This window comes from Pteropus alecto, unplaced genomic scaffold (assembly GCF_000325575.1).
Source record: "Pteropus alecto unplaced genomic scaffold, ASM32557v1 scaffold196, whole genome shotgun sequence".
Classification (NCBI taxonomy): domain Eukaryota; kingdom Metazoa; phylum Chordata; class Mammalia; order Chiroptera; family Pteropodidae; genus Pteropus; species Pteropus alecto.
In genome coordinates this window covers 7,147,741-7,161,967 of record NW_006439717.1, presented here as the reverse complement: position 1 = coordinate 7,161,967, position 14,227 = coordinate 7,147,741, and the positions used below count along the sequence as shown (strand labels likewise).

General features: G+C 33.4%; 1 pseudogene; it reads right to left on the bottom strand.

Annotated features, from left to right (window-relative positions):
- Positions 1 to 1,622: 1,622 nt before the first annotated feature.
- On the bottom strand, positions 1,623 to 1,741 carry LOC112483891 (annotated as a pseudogene).
- Positions 1,742 to 14,227: the final 12,486 nt, after the last annotated feature.

Sequence of the window (14,227 nt, the reverse complement as noted above, 5' to 3'; positions counted from 1 at the left end):
ACTGATATTTTAAACACCATTTCAGTTGAGCATTTTGAGTATAAAATATAGCTGTGGAAGCTTGAATATATGTGAGATGATGCTACCTGTATAATGCTCTTGCCTTTTATGCCTAACTAAATTCTCAAAGATTTTGTTTGTTTGGGATTTGTTTATTTCTTTGTTTGACAATATAATGTTAATTTTTCTTAAGTAAGTAAATGCAAATTACTTTGAGCAACTCTAAAAAACATTTATTTTAAATGCTGACAATGTTACTTCCTTTAAGCACTTAAGCATTTTCTTTCATTGAGCATTATCGTTATTCTGCTAGCAATGCTTCAGGTAAAATACAATTTAAAATTAGACTTATTCCAGAATCAAAAAACTCATTCATTCACTATGTAATGAAACGTGAATTAGATGATAAACAGGGAGAGAAGGAAAGACGGAAAACTCAGGCTATATGCTATTTCATTTGGACTGACGTGTTTTGTAAATGCTGGCCTATAATACTATGATATTTTTTGTAATACTGTAACAGTTTTTCCTAATAGAAAAAATCAGGGTGAAATTATATGTACTACAGAATTATAAACTTACATTTTACTAAACTTCTTCACTGAGTAAAATTATGAAATATTTATTCAGTAGATAAATTCAGTGCTAAATTCTGGACCTGCCAAAATACTTTTAGTAGATATGGCTTCTCTTTTCAAAATACTCACAGTCTTGTAAAAAAAAAAAAAAACAAACAAACAAATATATAAACAAATTGTTATAGCATTGTGTAATCTCTTGATATGGAAGCACAAAGGATGGGATTACTTCCGGTTGAGTGGCTTGATTGCTCATAAATATCATCAAGGAAAAGTGGAGCTTTAGGTTATAAACCTAAAAGAAGATATACTTTCTAAATTTAGATTTGACCTTAATTATGTTTATTGAAAATATAAAGCAGTACAAAGACTATAATGACAGGCTTTAAATGTCTTAGAATTTGATTCTTAGAGACCGTTTTTTTTCTGCATTTGGAGTCTGGAAGAAAGTTTTCATATAGTGCTATCAATATATTTTTAGAAATTAGGAATTTACGATGTGCCACATATTACCCATGCTCTGTTACTTATTTTTCCTGACTTTGGTACCATCAAGAATGGCACTAGTTAAATGCATTTAAAAGTTGAGTGGAAAAAGTATTTTGGTTACAACTTAAGGTATAAAACTTTCATTGTATAGACAATGAAATGAATTGCTTCATTTAAAAAGAAATAAATTTGGGTAGGTCTAAAAAAATATTTGGAGAGTACCTTTCTGTCAGTTGTTAAGTGAAAAACTCTAAAAACATAACACTTCTTTTGAAATGCTTTTCTGAAATGGTAAGAAAGTACAGAAATCAGAAATCAAAGAGGACAGAAATGAAGTGAAAGAGGCAGCCCTGAGAGTAATCAAGGGCAAAGCTAGGAACAGAAGATGAGGCCTGGAGCTAGCCCAAGCGGGAGTCTAATAGAAGAGTCTATCAGAGTACCAGGGTCCTTAAAGACAACACTTTTTAAATTTTTTTTAGGCGAGTCAACCCTTGGTTGACCTCAAAGATTGCAAGGACCTGGTCAGCTTACAATACCTTATTTTTTTAGTTTTTACACCTATGGCACCTGGTCTTCTTAGGTGGTCTCCCATCCAAGTACTAACCAGGCCCGAATCTGCATGGCTTCCAAGATCAGATGGGATCGGGCTTATTCAGGGTAGCATAGCCATAGACAACACTCTTAAATATAAGAGTCTACAAGAAATATCATGGGGACGGTGCATCAAAGAAACACAACTGTTTAGACTTTTCCACTAAGTGGATGAGCACAGGTATATCCTTAGAATTCAGAACTATTAGGCAGCCTCCGCTGAAGTTTGGTGGCAGAATTTACATGTATGACCCAACAAAATCCATTCAATAATTTAAGTGGTCCCAGATTCATAGTCTGTAGACAAAAGCAACAAAAATTGTTTGCAGTTTGAATCCAAATTCAATGTTTCCAAGATAAATTTAGGAAATTATTTAACAATTTAAAAATTATAAAGCATAAAGACTAAAATACATTTGAGAGAAGGCTGAAAAAAATGACAAGATATAGTCTTATGAAGATAATTTAGAATGACCATATTCAGAAAAAAAATAAATGTTTAAATTGTATTAATTTTCTATTGCTGCCATAACAAATGAGACATTTACTGTCATAAAACAGCACAGATTTATCATCTTACAGTTCTATAAATCGGAAGTCCAGTACAAGTGTTACCAGATTAAAATTAAAATATAGGCAGGATGCATTTCATTCTGGAGGCTCTAGGGGAGAACTGAATCAGTTTCTTGTTCATTTGGGTTGTTGGCAGAATTCGGTTCCTTGTGGTTGTAAGACTGAGTTCCTTGTTTTGTTGCTGGCTCCAAACTGAGGGTTTCTTCTAGCTAACAAATCTTGCCATGTGCCTTGACATTGGGCTACTTTTTCATTTGCAAAGCCAGCAATGGCAGGTTGAGACCATCTCACAGCATACTTTCTGACTCCTTCACTTCAAGTTGGCAGTGTCTCTGTGTGTATAAAATTCTCAAGAACTCTGTGGGTCTTTCCATGGATGCCATAAGGATTCACTCTAGAAGATAGGATTTTCAACACTTTCATGGACTCTCTCAAATGCTACAGTTTACTTGGGACTTGGCAGCTATCATCAATCAAAAGTAATTTGTTTAGCGCTAAATATGTGCTCAGTATTCTGCTTGGCACTTTCAGAACACTGGGAAAAGTGTTATAGCCCTATTGTATTTTTCAGTGTCATTAAAGGCTATTTATTATGGTAAATTATGGCACACTCTCCTTGTTGTTATTTCTTTTGCCCAATTTTATTATTTTGGACATTTAATAACTTGAGTTCCTCATCAATTATATTAGAATGAATTATTGAATAGATATTAAAAGCTGTTGTTTTAATTTTTAAACATGACTAATGTAAGAAAATCTCAAAACTCCTTATTCCATTTCATCAAAACAAAAATTTTTTATTCAATAAAAGGTAATCCAAGAAGGCACAGGGGATATAGTGCCTTAGATTCAATGAATAATAAAATAAAATGACTGTGGACTTTTAATAAAGCAGCAAGCTTTATTTTCTCCCAGAATTGCACAATGGCATCCATCTGCAGTTTAAGAGAACATTTTACTAATTATTCATGAATAATGATTTGCTAAGTTTTGCTAGTTGCATATTTTAACTGAAAAATATATAAAGTCTTGTGACTTTTTTGGGATAGAAGATAGACTATTAATGTCAAACAGAATTGTTTTAAATTACTGTCTGTGACTCCTTAGGCAAGCTATATATTTTTCTCTGAGCCTTCATCTAACCATACATTTTTTTTTAAAAACTAGAATTCAAGTGCAGTCATATCTCTTATTATTATTTTTACCTAATCTAAACTTGGCAAGCCTGTATTAGCAGGAAGTTCAGTGTCTCCCTCTCGAGGTCCTCTCCACCCTCACTTCAATTCCTCAAAATTCTCAAAGGATTATTCTACCTAATGTGCTCTGCCCTGCTCCCAAATCCTGAGCACAGGGTATACTGGGAAGCCCATCCAGTGCTTTGGATCACTACATGTGGAGCTGCTGTGGCACTGGTTCCCTGTTATTCACCAGCTGGTGATTTTGCATGCTTGTGGGCTTCATGATGTCATCCATCATCAAGAAGCTCAGCCATTGTTTCTACAATGTCCACCATCATACAATGGCAGGACAGGCAAGGCTGCCAGCCCTAGGGTTTCCTCAGAAGCCTCTAAACCATGATTCTAAACTTGAATCAGTGCTCATGCTCTCCTTTGCTTCACGGTGACCTCTTTGTGGCTCCTGATTTTCTTTCCTGCCAATAGCCTCAATCGAGAACAGAACATTTTCAAAGAAGTTCCAATAACATGATATCACAAAAAGGATCCTTCTCAAACCCCAGGTAACCTCTTGGAAAATTTACTCAGTGACAAGCTCTTGGGGGAGTGAGCCATAACTTAGTAAGTCATAAAATGTCCTATTATTACCTTTTCCCAGGGATATAGGTACCTACTAGCTTACTAGGGACAAATATAATGACTCATTAAAAAGTTCTTTCTAGATGACTTATTCAGTTCACTAGAAAAGTGTCTCCTCTTCCTTTCATGTTCTGTTTCATCGAATATGTCATACATCCTGTTGCTGTGAGAATTAATGAGATGACATATGTTAAGTGCCAATCAGTGTCCACTACATAGTAGACCCTTAATATATTTTAATTTCTTCCTTTGTCATACATCGTTAATTTTTAGTTTAAATCTTTTTATTTTTCATATATATGTATGTGTGTGTGTGTGGTGTGTGTGTGTGTGTGTGTGTGTGTGTAATCTCCTAAGTGAGATTATAAAACCTGTAAGGGAAGAGAGTTATGTCTTATATATCTTTCAAGCAGCCACAGATTATTCAGCATAATACCTTACAGGTAATTATTAATTGCTATATAAGTATTGATTTAGTGAATACTTTGAGACTGATTTTCCCATATGTAGATTATATAATCTGCTTTTTAAATGTCCTTGTATGGCTTTCTTCTATCATACTAAAGTTATTGTTCTGAACAGAAGCTTGGAAAGGAAAGGAGATAAAATTCAAATCCATGTATTTGCATTTTGTTAACTGAATCACCTATCAGTCAATAACACTTACATAGCTTAGAAATTTTCATGAACACTTGAAATGATGTATTCCTCAGAAATGGTGAGGCAAGAATACATTTGTATATGTTACAGTGAAAAGATCCTAAAGAAATTTAAATTTGAATTCTAAATTTCCAGTGACATATGTAATAGTACAAACAAGCCATTTAATGTTCCTTGTGTGGCAGAAAGAGGTACGAGTGAAAAAATCATTATAATAATTAGAGAAAATATGTGTATATGATTTCTGTAATAGGAGCCCTTTAATTTAAAAAATACATACTTATTTTGAAAAACTTGGAAAAAAAGAAATAAATCATAATCTAACAACCACAGACAAGTTTTTGTTAACATCTTAAGATCTTTTGAAGCCATGTATACATGAATTTTAATGTCCTATTTTTCACTTCATCTTATATTGTGTTTAATTTTGAAACACTCCATGTCACATATTGGTCAAAAACATTATTTAATATTATACTTTATATAATTTGGTCATTTCTCAGGGTTAGATAAGTATTTTTCTAATATTCTGCTTAAAATAATTTTATTATTAACATCTTTGTAATATTCTCATATTTATGAATATTTTCCTAGAAAATATGCTATGAACAGTTGTGAGATTCTTTTTAAATTTACACTGTTGATATTTGCTACTTTAACATTCCTCGATTCATGTAATCTTGAAATACCACCACAGACCCACGACTTGTATAAATCTGTTATTTTGCTGAAGTTCACACTTGCGTGCTGCCCAGTACTATTGTTAATAGCATGCACTTCATATATCTAGTGAGTCTAGGGGCTGCATGCCCTTTAGTATTCAGCTGTGTGTTCTCTCTTCTCCATGGTCCACATTAAATTTCTCTTTATCAGATGTTATAACAAATCCATAGATTTCCTAACATCAAACTGTCCTTTCACTAAAAGTATTATTTTACTTCATGTGGAAACTGATTTGCTACTTTATTTATTATTTAGCAACTATAACCATATCTATGTTTTTTTCCTTTTTGTACTTCGTTAGATTTGGTATCAGACCTGTAGTTCTAGGTTTATACAATGAAAGTGGTAGCCCAAATCATATTCTACACAGTGCAGTGCAAACATGTAAAATTTAAAGTTAACTATAACCACAAATTGCTATTATATAACCCAGTAGCTAACATTTTCAATGGCAGAATCAGTATTCAAACTTATCGCAATAATTATAACAATGAGCTCAAACCAACAAGATAAACTATTTCATATAAAATACAAAATCCCTCCTTTACACTTGAAAATATAGTTGTATAATTATGAAGTGATAGGGATTTGACACCAATTTATATGAATTAATATAATTGTACATTTAGAAAGACAAGTGTTATATGCACCCCAGAGTGTACAAGCTTCTGATGAAACTAGTATCAGATTATATTGTGTTCATAAAACAGAAAAAGGGTGGCACTTTTCCCATCATATTTCAAAATTCTTTCATAGTTGCAAATTTTAGTACAATATGTATGACTCCTGCTGTTAAGGCCCACATCCGGTTTGTCTTTGGCGGTTTGTCATATCCAGCTGATGCTCTTGGCTGCTTCTGAAGGGTAACAAGAGATGAATTTCAGGAGCCAGTGAGTCTTCACAGCTTCCTGTAGAAGGCGATCTTATGAATGAAGAAGCCACATTCCCCTCTCATCCCAAGTGAGCTGTTACCACTTCTATGATCTTATCACTTAGTTCTACCAGGATATCTCATACAAGACTTGATCCCTATTTAGAGCTTCCAACTATGGTCTATAGACTACCTAAACTAATAGGAAACTCACAATTCTCTTTTTATATCACTAAGTCCCATAGGAAACTAGAGTGGACTCTGCCCTCTTCTCCCTGTCTGTGCTTCTTGGCCATCTTACAGCTGTCCAGTCCCTAGGCCCTGGAAGTAATGGGAATAACTAGAATTCTGCTGCTTAGTAACTTGCAAGCAGGAAAGGAGAGCCAGCACCTTCTAAATTACTTGTAAATCTCAAGGAAAGATTGTCTGTTCACCTCTCCTACCCCTACTACCACCCAACAAAAGAGGAGGAGCAATGTAAATCTCTTATTTCTCTGTAAATTCTTCTCTCCAGCTCTTTCTGAAGTTTCTTTTAAAATTTCTTCTATGATAGAAGACCCCAGAAAACCACTTCTACCTGTTTCCTAACAATTATCTAAACTCACACTTTGCGGAAACCCCTTTGCAGCAATTAAGGACTGGATCTTTATTCTCAGCCAGCCTAGCATTGCCTCCACAGAATCCCTGCCTTTTCCTTTTAGACATAGCTTGTTACAGAATCTTCCTGCTAGTCTCTGGATGAGGTTACGAAGGAGCAGTTCCCTCAGATTCTTTATTTTATATTGTCACAATTGTTATTGCTTACTGTAGTTAGAACTAATAACTTTCTACCCTTTTAAGTGCTATATTTGACAAATTTGGAATCATTTACACACATTAATGCATATGAGATATATGTAGTTTATCAACTGGTTCATTTTTCCAATTTAACAAATGAAAAAGTGATCATCATATTTTTTTTTGTTAAGGTATAATTGACATATAAAAGGTGATTGTTTTAAAAATGGCATCGGTTATCTTTGATTTCACTTGAGTCATGTCATTGTATTACCTCTGGAAGTGGTTTAGCACTTTGGTCTAGCTATAAATATAGGTAGAGTTATTATTCACCTCAATTACCCTTCAATACATCACAAATTATCTACTATGGTGTGAAATTCTCACTGTTCAATTTACTAATGCTCTTTGTGATTAAACTTAGACTATTTTTCTTAGTAGGCCAATTAAAATACATATCAGCAGTAAATTCTTATTTTAAAACAGGGTCATTGATTCAATCATCATATTAGCTCAGGGATATATTTTGTAGAAATTAAGAAATAGAAGTAGATTATTCTTTAAATATTATAATCATATAGCTATATTATTCTAAAGTCTATAACAGTCATTAACATACAGAATCATTTTTAACCTCTGAAGTTGGTAGCTTTTGCAGAGTATTAGTTGTAGAATGATGAGATAATATTGAGACCACTTTGTTAAGATATACAAGAATTGACTCTGAAAATGTATTGCACATCAGAAAATAACCTATCCACATCTTCCCACTGAGCATGGTAATGGTTGATGATTTGTCACTGGGGGAAGAGGGTTATATTAAAGTGAAACAGGGATAAAACTCCTGAAGATGCAGCCTAATCAATCCACAGATATTTCAAGGCACTTGCTATGTGATCCGCAGTGTTCTTAGTTTTATGGGTAATGCAAAAGAACGTAAAATGTGGCTCTATCCATCAACGATCTCATAATCCATGTGAGGGGATGAAATTAATCTGAAGAATTATTAGAAAAAAACTGACATGTTAGTGTGTGAGATGTTTATCATAGGAATTTGGAAAAAGGAGAGGACAGTAGAGGATGTTGTCCTAAGAGAATGATTTCTAGAGAAAATAACACATGAACTGAGCTTTGGAGAGAAAGGAGGTAGAGTTGGGTGTAGCTTTTAGTTCCACCACTCATTGTTTATGTTTTCTGGGAATATCATTTAACCTCTGAATCAGACATAGCTATAGTGGTAAAATAAGGGGGCCTATTTTACTCACTTCAAAAGTTGTTGTGAGGATTAAATATGATGTTTTAGAATACTTGGCAAAAAAAAAAAAAGACAATCATTATCATTTCTTTTCTCTGACATAGGTAGAATCTGGATATGTAAAAAAAAAAAGGAAATTAAAGCATTTAAGAAGGCAGAGAAGGAAAAATATTATAAACCGAAATATTATAAACAATTTCTGCAAAGTAGCAATGAACAGAATAGGTGCAGAGACCATTGAGGTCATAATTTTATCTGTAGAGTAGTGAAAACAATATATCGTTAATTTCTGAAGACTTTCTCTATATTACTTTCTATCCGTATTTACAATTAATTGTCATATTTCTTATTTAACTACAAGGTCTTGACTGCTTTTGTTTTGATTTTTTTTTTCAGTTATAGCTTTTATTCTCCACAAACCTTGGTAAAATTCCTTTCATATAGCAATTTTATTCTCCACAAACCTTGGTAAAATTCCTTTCATATAGCAATTTAGGAAATGTTATTCATTTGCGTATTTATTAATATTTGTTCAGTGCCTATTGGATGAATAAATTCAGGTTGTACAGACAATATGAAACTAGATCATGAAGCACATTGGACTCGGATATCAAATTTTGAAATTCACAGGATGGAAAATAATGCCTGTATTTCTTTTTCACTCTACCTTATACATTCTCTCCATTCTTTAAATAGAATAAGCCAAGCTGTGTCATTCCTTAGTGCTTATTTTATGTGGCTGCCTCTTTCTGCACCAACTGTCCTGTCCCCCACCTTATCCATCTGGAAAATATCTACTCTTGTTCTAATGTTCACTCAAATGAAATCTTTCCTGACCTTCTTCCCCATATCCTCAGGGAGATTATACCAGTTGTTCCTTTCTGCCTTTTCTGAATCAGACACTTATTTTTATCATTTTACCTATAATACAGTATTGCTTCTGTTTCTATCTCTTTTAGATTACAAATATAAAAAACTGGAAGGGGGACGAGTTAGGAGTAATTTCATATAGATAAATTTACATCATTTCTCTTATACTTACCAAATAAATGTTCCATAGTTTAGGATTTTACTTAAGTGTATGTAAAATGAGAAAACATTCAAGATCTTGACGAACTAAGGAATTTAGTATCTCTATCATTCTACAATGAGGAAACCAACTGAGTTAAATATGCTCTTTGAGCAACACTTTTCATGAATATTTTTTAGCTATGCCTGTAAAAGACAGCAACATCTTTTTTGTGTTGCTGAAGTATTTTGAGAGTAATGCTCCAGTGACAGCATAAACAAAGTACAAAGGCCAGCTTGTTTTTATATCTAAATGGGGGATTGTTGGTGAAGAGTTGTGCCAGCCAGTACAGAGTGGAATAGTGTTTTATTCCTCTCAAGATAGATGGGTTGCTGAATGGCCTGAGTTCCTGCTGTTTTATAGCCTGCTCCTTGAATTTAAAAATGAATAACTATTCTTTTTTTCTTGAATGAATGGTGAGAAAATATATCATTTAAATAAAACTGAACTTATTGTCATTAAAAATATGTCCACCTGGTATTTCACCCACATGATATATTGCCCCAAATATTATATATCTTATTTACTAAATAATTTTTTAGTAAATCATATTATTATAAAAATAGGAAATGGACAATTTGTCAATGTATTACACTCTTTAAATGTTTTTCCTTCAAAAAAAGTGAATTAAATTTTACAGAATTAATAAATCCATTATTTAAATTTTTTTCTGGTAGATAATTTAATAAATTTGATAAATATCTTCTGATTACCATGGTAAAAAGTCTCCATAGGGAACAGAAATAAAAGGAAAGCATGGTCCCTGAAATCAAGGAGCTCTCAACAAATAAAAATTATTACATGTACAGAGGATTATAATACAGGAGGGATGCAGGAAAGTTACAATGATTGTAAGAACAGAGAAGGGAGAGTTCTTGTGAAGATGAATGATTGGAGAAGGCTTCACAAAATGACGGAACTTGAAAAATGAATCTCGCCATTAAGGAGAGAAGAATTAGAAGAGAGAAATTGAGATGAATTCTGGAGATCCTTAAATACCAAGAGCGAATTTTATTTTTGCACTATAGAAATAAAGCAGTTGTGTTGGTTAATTTTGTGTGTCAACGTGGTTAGACTACAGTGCCCAGTTATTTAATCAACCGCTAATCTAGATGTTACTATAAAGATATTTTATAGATGCGGTTAGAATCTAAAATTAGTTCACTTTAACACAGATTACCCTCAATAACGTTAGAAAACCTCATCCTCCATCCCTTGGAGGCCTTAAGAGAAACCATTGAAGTTTCCCAGAGAATAGTGCCTTAAATCTGCAGCATAGACTCCTGCTGAGATTCAAGCCTTCTAGCCTGCCCTAGCGATTTCTTACTTGCCAACACCACACCGATAATCATATGAGCCAGTTCTTTAAAATAAATCTCTTTAAATATATAAACATATATATAATATAAACATATGTTCCATAAATATGTATATGCTGTATATTATACATAGTTTGCTATATATTATATGTATATATTCTATATATTATACATATATATTTTCTATCTATTATAAACATTTCCTATATAATACATATATTTTCTATATAATATATATGTACACATATACCATTTATGTATATACTGTTGGTTCTATGTTTTCTTGGAGCACCCTGACTGAATCAAGTTACTAAACATTTAAAAATACTACACTTATTATTTTTCTGGCAGACATTAAGTCATAATTTTAAACTTTTATTGATCACCAATTTGTGCCAAGTTTGTGCTGCATGCTATGGAGTAAACAGAAGCATAAAACATAGTACCAGTTTTAGTGATTTTTCTGGAACAATAGCTAACAGTTTTTAGTGCTCCTGTATGACAGGCAATATGCTAAGATTTTTCCAAATTCTTTTACTTAACCAATCAATGCAACATTGTTATGAGATAGATATTATTAATGTAGCTATTATTATCTTTTTAATTTGACAGGTGAATAAATCGAATTAGCTAATAAATAAATGTCTGATCCAGGACCAAAATGAGGCTACAGCATATGAAATGTTATGTATTTAACCACTGTAATGCACATCTTCTCTTAATGTAAAATAATTAGACTATGATCAATGACTAGTTTGCAGAATAAAACTATACTTTAAAATACATATAAAAGAAAGAATAAATAGCCATGTTTGTTATAGAAAAGAGTTTCTAAGAGGAGGAGTCTTCATAGGTTGTAGAAGAAGGCTGATGGCTTAAATAGTAAAAATAGAGAAGTTGCTTAGATTATGATTACCAAATTTAAGAAAAGTTAAAACAGTCATGGCATTTTCGAAACCTCAGTCAGTCAGCTTCCTCTGAATCTTAATAGATTTGCCCCCAAATCTTAGAATAGTGCTATTCAAAATATAAGTTTAAGACTATTAGCATCAGCATGGCACAGGAGCTTGCTAGAAATTCAAATTTGGAAGCTTCATCCCAAGTCTTATATATCTGAATTTTTAGGAGTGAGGCCTAGGAATATGTATTTTAAATGGGATTTCCAATTGCCTCAAGTCATACAGAGTTCGAAGAGCACTACACTAAGCAACAGGGACCAGTAAAGAGGAGTCTTGTGATGCTGAGATGAGCTTCTCCTGGAAAGCAGCCTGAAGAAACCAAGCAGAAATGAACTAGAATTAATAATGGTTGATGAATATTCTGTCTCAGGCTGAGATGTAAGATGAGAATCTGGGACAAAAATAATTTCAGGAGGGACAGAACTTAAGTAGAATCACAAAGAAGATGAAATTCTCTCACTTAAATGAAGATGAGTTTGAACACAAAGTCAGAACAGGTTACGTAGTGTAAGTGAAAGAGGTCAGGGTGATATGTGTCAAAGATCAAAGCAAAATTCAAGATTAGGGCAGGTGAGGTAAACCATGGTGGCAAAAATTCCAGGACAAAATAAAAGTCATTTTAAAGAGAAACTAAAGATGTAAGAATCCATAGCCAAAGGTTTGAAGTTGAGTATAAACTATTTATTTAGAAGTAGGAAACACAGATCTATTAGTCCAATCCTATCACAGTTCTCCATCCTAAAGAATCAGATCCTATTAATATCTAATACAATCACAAATTGTACCACTGATTTATTCATCTATGAATTCAAAAATATTTTTGGCATTCTCTAAGTGCCAAATACAGTAATAAATAACAGATACAAAAGTAAGTGAGACAAATATGATCTCTGCCATCAGAAGAGTCAGGCATTAAATAAATAATTATACAAGTAAGTATTTAATTACTATTACCATAAGTGCTACCCAGAAAAAGGACAGGTATTGTGAGAATGAATGACATGATACCTAACTTGCCCTTCAAGGAGGAAGGATAGGAGGATGATCAAGGATGTTTCCCAGAGAAAGAAAAATTTAAGTTACAGCCTCAAAGATGAACCAAAGTTAAGAAAATAACTGGAGGGAAAGCATTCTAGGCTAAGAGAGCCTGTGCAGAATGTGTACATTAGGAGAGAACAGGAGAGTGGCCAGGGTGCCTGGAATGTAGTGAATGAGGAGAGAATAATGCAAGATGATACAGACGTGCTATGCTCTGTGGAAGACAGAATAACATTCTAATTGCAGTAGGAATACACTGGATAATTTTAAGCCAGTAAATAATATAATGACATCTGCATTAAAAATATATCTTTCTAGGTGCTATGATAGGGTATTTTATATGGATTACATAAGGAAATTTTTAGGAGGATGTTGTAATCATTCAGGCAAAGGATGATGATGACTTGGACTAGGTTAATGGTAGCAAGGCAAGAAAAAAGTAGACAAGTTCAATATATATCATCAAATACAAACCAAAGAGCTAGTGGCCATAAAGGAAGAAAATATATCACATCTAGGTTTCTAGTATGAGCAGATGAGTGCAGACTGGTACCATCAACTAGAATAGGGAAGCTATGGGAGGAACCAAATTTTGGAAGAAAAGTCAAGTTCGATAGGGGACTGCCTGAGCTTGAGATGCTTATGTTGACCCTGAGAAACAAGCTGCCTACTAAGAAGGGCTCCTGGTGACTAACTGGGCTCAAATTTACAAACAGAGCCTCGCAGCCTTTGCTAAACTGGGGCCTCACACACGTTGTGTTTCAGGGAGAAGCCTGCATTGGACTGTGTGCCTGTACTGTGTTTCTGTTGTCTGAGCCAACTCTTATAAAGAAGTCCTGGAATTATATTTCTATCAACAAGACTGAGGCTTTCCCTGCATTAAGTAGTTAGTGAAATTTTTAAATAAAAATCGGCAAACACATTAGTTATATGTTTATATCATTTTTTGGCAGATAGTGACAAATGGCTCTCCTAGTGGGAGATAATATTTTCTTAGTCATTAGGATCTGACAAAACAAACGAACTCTGGAAATCTGGTTGGGTTTATCAATCAATCAATCAATCAATCAATCAGAATTTCTTATAAACTTATTTTTTGCAAGTTCAGTGCTACATGCCTACAATCCAGGAGTATAAACATGGTGCTAACTTGCAGGGAGTTTATGCCATAATAGTAAGTATCTACTTTTGACACATATTATGTTGAGGTACCATACTATGTAAGTTCTTTTCATCTTCTTTCATTTAATTAATTCTCATAGTATTCTTATGATATAGGCATTATGATTGGTATTGTATTTTCATTTGACAATAAGGATTTTGAGATTTAAGGAGCTTAGGTAATTTGGCAATGCAAAAGTACCGAGTCAATGTAAAGCACAATAAACCCCAGGGGGTAAGAAATGAAAACGTATGCTTTGAACCATTGGATACACGACCTCTCTCACTCTACAACTCATTGGGAAGGCAAGGAAGATATATTTGAAAAGATGAATAATACAAGTTAGAAA